Genomic DNA, 7,230 nt, shown 5'->3' with positions numbered 1-7,230 from the left:
TTGCTGAGAGTCTTGTGTTTTTCATTATTAAAGACTTTGAATGTTTATTTGCCTCTGTTTTTGGGGCCCTCTTGCCTGCCAGTCCCTTAGTGAAACCTGACAGAAAGTGTTTTTAAAAAGCACAGGAGCAACAGTTATTGCAGGAAGAAATACTCCTACGACGCAAATAAATTGCAACAAAGGCATCAGGCAAGGAGCGGCTGTTTTGGATAGATGCAACTTAAAATCATATTCGAATGGAAACACCAAAAAATAAAACTGATAGAAATTAATAATAAAGAGGACAACAATTGATTATGATAAATATATGTGTAAAGTTTGGTAAAGCCAGTCGGAAGCAAATTCTATACTTTGCAGTGTTTGACAGCACATTAAAATACAACAAAGGTGGAAGTTCCTACCTGAAAATGACAGAATATAATATATTATAAGAGTCATACAAGAATACACAATACTCAAGTTCTGCTGGAGTCATACAAGAATACACAATACACAAGTTCTGCTGGTTCATTTTTAATGTGGCTATGCCAAGAGGAAAAATGGTCCACGTTTCAAAAGTGGCAAACACCGTGTTCTGGGATTTCAGGTATGTGTATGTGGCTAAATATCAACACAACTGCTATAGGTGTTATTAAAGGTCTAAAGAGCAGTGAATTGGTGCAACTACTTCCACTCGCAGTTATTATTGCAAGTAGACAAGCAGCAAACAGTCAAAGAGCAAACAGGAAGTGAAGGAATACGCTCGCCGGAGTACGTCCAATCCAAACACTCTCCGGCCAAAGCCTGAAAACTGATCGTGATCAAATAAAAAATAATGTAGCATACAAGCCTCTTAAGTGCTGATTTCATGCATCTTACCTTTAGCTATTTCATATGTGGAAGCTGTGGAAAGATAAGACGGTGCACTTTATCAGCCAGGTTCGTCTCTCATCTGCAAAGGGCTCTTGACAGGAGTGCCACAGGAATTCAAGCACAATGTCTTTTCTTTCAACTTCAGAGAAAAACAAGTTGCACATTTCTTCTTTGTTTTGTAAATGCCAGCCCCTTTACTGCATTTATCCATTTGACAGATTCTGCAGATGCTTCCTTTGCAATCTGGAATCCTAGCAACATTATTATCACATGCATCAAATCAGCCTGCTAAAATCCCTTCCTAATCGACTCAGAGTACTTGATCTTAACCTTCATCAATCCATGCATTAATATGCATGTTCAAATAAATAATAAAACATCTTTAATTGCAGCAGTCTGTGGGCTTGTTAAGTAATAGAAGGAATTATACTATACAGTCGTCCCTTGCTATATCGCGGTTCACTTCTACGCAAATTCATTGTATTGTGGATTTATATGCCAAACATATGTACTGTATTCACATATTTGGATCCGCTATATCGTAGAGGGTGGGTTGATGACATTTAACATGTAAAACTACACGTAAAATAATAAATACAGGGGGGTCATCGGCGCACGACCTATGCGACTCGCAACTGTTTGGCTTTACAACCGCATTCGTCTGTTTACGTGTTTTAACGACATACCGGAATGCAAGCGAGCAAATCGAGTGTGCGACCGTTTCTGCGGCCCCACCCACGATGTCTACCGAGACGGCATAATACACTTCCGGCAATTTAACTCGAGCCGACTATTCCTTATTGTTGATGACATCACTTTAAGACAAACTCGTACAGACAGAAATTATTTTGAAAGCTTTATATTACAGATACCTGAGCTGCTTTTGCCCCTGGCTATATCTTGGTAATGAGAATAAATGAAATGAAAAATGAAGATGGTTCTGAAATACAGGTAGAGAGAGATTTATTCCACAGTTTCTAAGATCTCCTGGTTAAAAACAGATCACATGAACGAGGCTGCAGGATGTCCATTACCTTCTCCTCGACCCCGCTGTGCCGTTACTGAGCTGGATGGAATGACTGAGGATGTAATTTGATCTCCTCCAGCAGAAATATATGGTGTATGCTTTATTCATTATTTTTACCTTGCTTCGTATCTTTTTTTAAATGTAGAATTTTCTCACCATCATCATTATGATTGAGTTGCACGGTGGCGCAGTGGGTTGCGCTGTTGCCCACAGAAAGAAGGTTCAGTTTTTTAAATTCCTTCCTGTGTGGAGATTTGCTGGTGTGATATCAGTGGACAAGAAAAGTAACGTTTGGGGTTAAACTGTATGAAACAGCATGTTCTTATTAAAAAGAAAAAGGCGTTTTAATGGGGTTATTCTATCATCCAACATTTAGATAATTAGCAGTAGCTCCAAGAGCCACTCTGAAGTTGTGTGATTTAGATATGCGTAATGTGCATTAACACTTGGCACATGGAGTTCTCCAGAGCAGAGGTGGGCCTATTATAGATCATGCATAACAAGTAGACCTCTCAAGTGTTTGACTCCAACATTTCAATCATTTTATCGCTCCTGCCTCTCTTCAGGGACTGTGAGGATGTTGTTCCTCACAAGGCACGATTGCCAAACTAATTGCTAAAAGCAGCTGTCTCAAAAGTGCTAAAGCAGATGTCAAACTGCACATATTTTATAAAAAAAACACAGACGGTTATTGCTGTCGATTTTAAGGTAAGTGTGAAACACTCACTTGCTCTAACGACTGCCTATTTCCCAGCTCCATAAGAAGAAAAAAAGAGGAAGCTTGAATAAATAAATCATTGCTCTCCCTGGCTGCTTGAGCATTAAACCCACAATCCTTCGCTCTCTTTCCAAGAGCTGGAGCGATGACAGAGGAGAAGATTTCCGTGCTGACTTTTCTCTAACAACTCAAAACAACATATGAATGCTTTTTGTGGGCTCTGACCAGGTAAGTGGCTGCAACATGGGACAGGAACATCCTGATGGAATGAAAAAAGGTGCGTCAGAAAGGAGGAATCATACATTGTGAAAACTCCAGGAATCTCATCTCACCATTTGTTTGTTTTCTCAATGAGATGACACAGAAGTGACTGTTTGAAGCAGTGCGGTTCATGAAAAAAAAAAGGAAATGTTTTTCTGTATCAACTGCAGGGCAGAAGCCTGGTTTCCCCTTCGGCATCATTTTGAGCGTTAGGAAACTCGAAAATGTAGGGCAGACCTCCATTACAATTCCACCCCCCCCCCCCTCTGCATCTTTTGGGCTAAAACGAGGTGCTCACATACAGCTACAATGGCTGGCTTTCTCTGTGAATCTGCTCTGCCTTTCCCTAATGAAGCTGGACGCCATGCCTCAAAAACTTGCATAGAAAAAAAAAAGACGCTTCTTGCACAGCTTAAGAAGAAACCCCATTCATGAGCCAATTTTCCCAATTCGCTTGTCAGTCACAGCTTGTAATTTAAAATCACCTTCTTGTTAGAGGGTCTCGCTCAGTCCTGCTGGTTCTCCTCTTTTTTTAACTCCACATCTGTCTCATTTACCCCTGATGCAGCCGGTGCTGAGACAACAGCGGCTGGCATAGATGAATTCGCTGCACTGGCCTTCATTTAACTATGCACTGGTGCTGCAGAGGGGAAACACAAACACATTTATGTGTATGGACGCCTCTGGGTGCTTGTGGTTCTGGGTGGCGTCCCTCTGCCTCTCAGAGGACTGCGAGGACTGTCTGACCCAAATACATTGTTTTGAGTAGCAGCGGCACATTTTCACAGAGGGAGAGAGAGAGAGAGAGACTGGGGCAAAAGGAATGGTTTTCTTGCGAATCTCAAATGGGACAGTGATCGTGTTTGCTGTTTCCCACTGTGGTACTTTAATCCTGCTCTTTAACCAAGCCTCAGGTCTAGTTTCCGTTATCTCAGAGCACGCCGCTGACCATGATAAAGCGACAGGGGTCTCACATTAACGCCGGCGTCTCTGTGGTAACCTGGCCGGCTGCTGGGACCAGTTGATTGCAGCAGTTAAAGCGTTGAAATATCCGTCCACAACCTCGGTTACATTCTTGAACACCCTCGCTGGAATAACACAATACGCATTTCTGTCTTTCCAAAAACTCATTGGCTCAAACTCACTCACTTTTGGAATTAAATCTCCCTGCCAATTGGCATTTCAAAGTACGCCCGATACCCCCCCCCCCCCCCCACCATCCTGCTTAACGATGGGAGGACGGTGGTCCAGCATGAACAGCATATTTAATTCTGAAGCCAAAAAACATGAAAGGAAAGTGTTTCTTAAGTATTCTTCATGCTTATTTAAAATCCCTTTCCTGCATTTATGCCCTAGTTAGCAAAAAAAAATAAAAATATGACCCCGTTATTCTTAACAATTTCACGATGGCGTTCCGGGTTGTTAATAAGCATCGCCCCATGCTTTGACTCTCAGATGCTTTGACTTGTTGCTCTTGTTGGATCCGCATGGTATCCGGATCAACATCAAAAGGTTCTAAATTGTTCTTGGCATCTTTATACACAAACCATGAAAAGTGAAAGAGAATCAGAGTTGATTTGAGTTTTTAACTGATTTTTTAATCGCTAAATGGGGTTTTAAATGTTAAAATGTGATATTTTTTTCCTGCCCTCAATCTGGATCCGATCCATGAAGACATTTTGCATGATAGTGTGTATTGGACTCCTTTGTGACTGTGATTTTTGGTGATTGAATTGAAGATCCATGGAAACAAAGAACTTTCTAATAGGTGGACATTGTTCTACCTACACTTCTTGTTGGATTCATACATCAGACCTGCAGCTCTTGATGCATCCAGACCATGACACACAAGGAGATAGTGATGCAACCCGGTAACCTGGGCACTGCAAAAATAACACAAGGAAGAAAGTAGAAGTAAGAAGAGGTTTGCCATCAAAATACATTATCATGAAATCTATCTTTCCCACAGGCTAGAGAGTAAACAGTTAAATCTGTAGGCTCCTCTTCCAGTTCTTACCAACAACAGATTTAAATCCATAACACTTGATAGCCGTGAGTCTCTACAGATTTCGGCACCTGCACTCAGGACTGATTTATGACCTATTGCTACTATTTCTCATCTACCTCAGCTCATTACCACTATGCATACATTTCTAGAAGGCGTGCACAATTGTACAAGCTGCAGTGCTTATAGAACAAACCCGACCTCTACACACTCGGTGATTAATGGCAACTGTCACTCATGGCGTAACATTAGTGCAGCCGTTTACCACGAGCTGCATCGAGAAAGATCTCGGGAGGCGAGTTGGCACACACCACTAACGTGTTTCACTCCCACGTGAGGCGCGCTATTAACAAGAACCCACTTTCCTGCAAATGAAATGTGTTGTATTAAACCCGGCGACAACAGGATTGTTGAAATGGCTACGTCACGTAAAATAACAATAGCAGAATTCAAATCTAAAGTTTCCCCAGTGAACTCGGCAAAGTTTACCTCATCAAGTTTAACCTCTCTTCTCAGCAAACAAGGAAACACACACACACACACACACACACACACACACACACACACACACACACACACAGCCCTGCCTCATTAAGCTACCTAAGCAGCCGTCCTCATGGAGAAAGGTGAGCCAGGGCTGTACAGTCACTGCCATTTATAAAGTACTTCCCCAAATTAGCCACGCCCTTAGCCACGCCCCCCCGCAGGGAGAGTTGGGAAAGATCCCCCCACAACATAGAATATAATATATATGAAAACATTATATAATAAACACTATATATAATATTAAATGTTTAGCAGCAGATCATAGTTGTTCTGATAACATCCCGCTTAGCATTTGATTAAATTATTTGTTATTAAAAAAAAATTGTAACAGATGATTCTTCAAATTTGCTGCTTTTATTGAATCTTGTTTCGCTCCAGGGCTTCTGTTGTCTCTAACAAGTCACGAAAGTCACAAAAATAACATTTACTCAACACAGAACATGAACACAAATCAGTGATGCGCTGGAGTTTTCTCTAATAATTCCGTTTGTTGCACATTAATTCCACATTTCTCTCGATGGAAACATCCACGAGGAGCCAGAAGAAATCCCTTATGGGACGATGGCAACTTTCACAGGACTTTCAACGGAAACAAGACCGCAAGGGCTGTACTTGTACTGTAATACATGCTATTGTTTGACTGTACTTGTACTCTAACATTCTATCTATTAAATATATTCATCATCATCACAGAACTCTGAATTAAACTGATCAGAGTGAACCGCAGAGAGGCCTGCAGAAAGAGAAAGCGCCTCTGTGAGTTCAAGTCTAATAAGGCTGTAGACAAATCGCGGTCCTGCAAGCAAGCCCATTCGAGCAAGCATCTGCTGGCTTACAGCATGTTGTTGTTTAGCTTCATATTTATATTAATGCAGGGAGATTTCCTCTCCGCTCAATGTTAGATTAAAAAGACAAATTTATGGTTCAGAAAGCCAACCTGCAAAGCTTGTTCATTCACTCACAGGAGTCATAACCATTAATATTGACTTAAAAACAACCTGCGCTTTCATTCTCTGCTTCTTCGAATCTTTTTCTTCAACATCATAAAGATGTTTTCCTTTCATAAGTGGAGAGTAGACAGGTCAGAAACTTAGCTCCTCAAAACCATCGTCTCAATGTTTATGATTTTCGGTAATAAAAGAAGCTGCTAGTTGGAAAGTTTGGAGAAAAAAGCGGCAGAAATGTGTGTAATGTTACAAATTCGTGTTCTGTCAAAGGTCATTTCAACACTTAAGGTGCAATAAAACATCTGTAAATAAAATCATGTAATGAGCCGAGGCTGTTGGAACTGACTTTCTGAAGCGCTATTGATCTGAATCTCAGCGACCAGCGAAGTTTACACATTCCTCATCGTTTTCCTTTTCCACCTCCTCAGCAGTGAATCATTCCGCGATGAGTCATTCTGTACGCCGCATAGAAATGACAAGGCATCATTCTAACAACGTTATCGTGCCTGGCGACTTATCATCTCATCACTTGAGAGATTTATTGGACCATTGAAGTCACTTGTATTCCTTTGTGAGTACGAGGGGCGGTAATTATTCTGTCACTTAGAGACCCACATCCGAGTTCTCATTAATTAGGATTTAGAAAACTTCACACAATTCTCAGGAGATTTTGTTTCTAATAAACACTTCGAGTATTGCCCCAGATAAAGTACCCACGCGCCTCCTACAACGTCCCGGGGAGGGATTTATTGTTTTCCATCTTAATGAAGAGCATTAACGCGAATGCACCAATTGAGGATGTAGAGCTGTTCATTAACCTGACATAAATCGTTCGGTGTCTAATTCATCAATGAAGTCATGATGTCATTCTTTC

The sequence above is a fragment of the Brachionichthys hirsutus genome, unplaced genomic scaffold (assembly GCF_040956055.1).
Source record: "Brachionichthys hirsutus isolate HB-005 unplaced genomic scaffold, CSIRO-AGI_Bhir_v1 contig_1430, whole genome shotgun sequence".
NCBI lineage: Eukaryota > Metazoa > Chordata > Actinopteri > Lophiiformes > Brachionichthyidae > Brachionichthys > Brachionichthys hirsutus.
The sequence above is the reverse complement of the archived record's forward strand: the minus strand, read 5'-3'. Positions refer to the sequence as shown.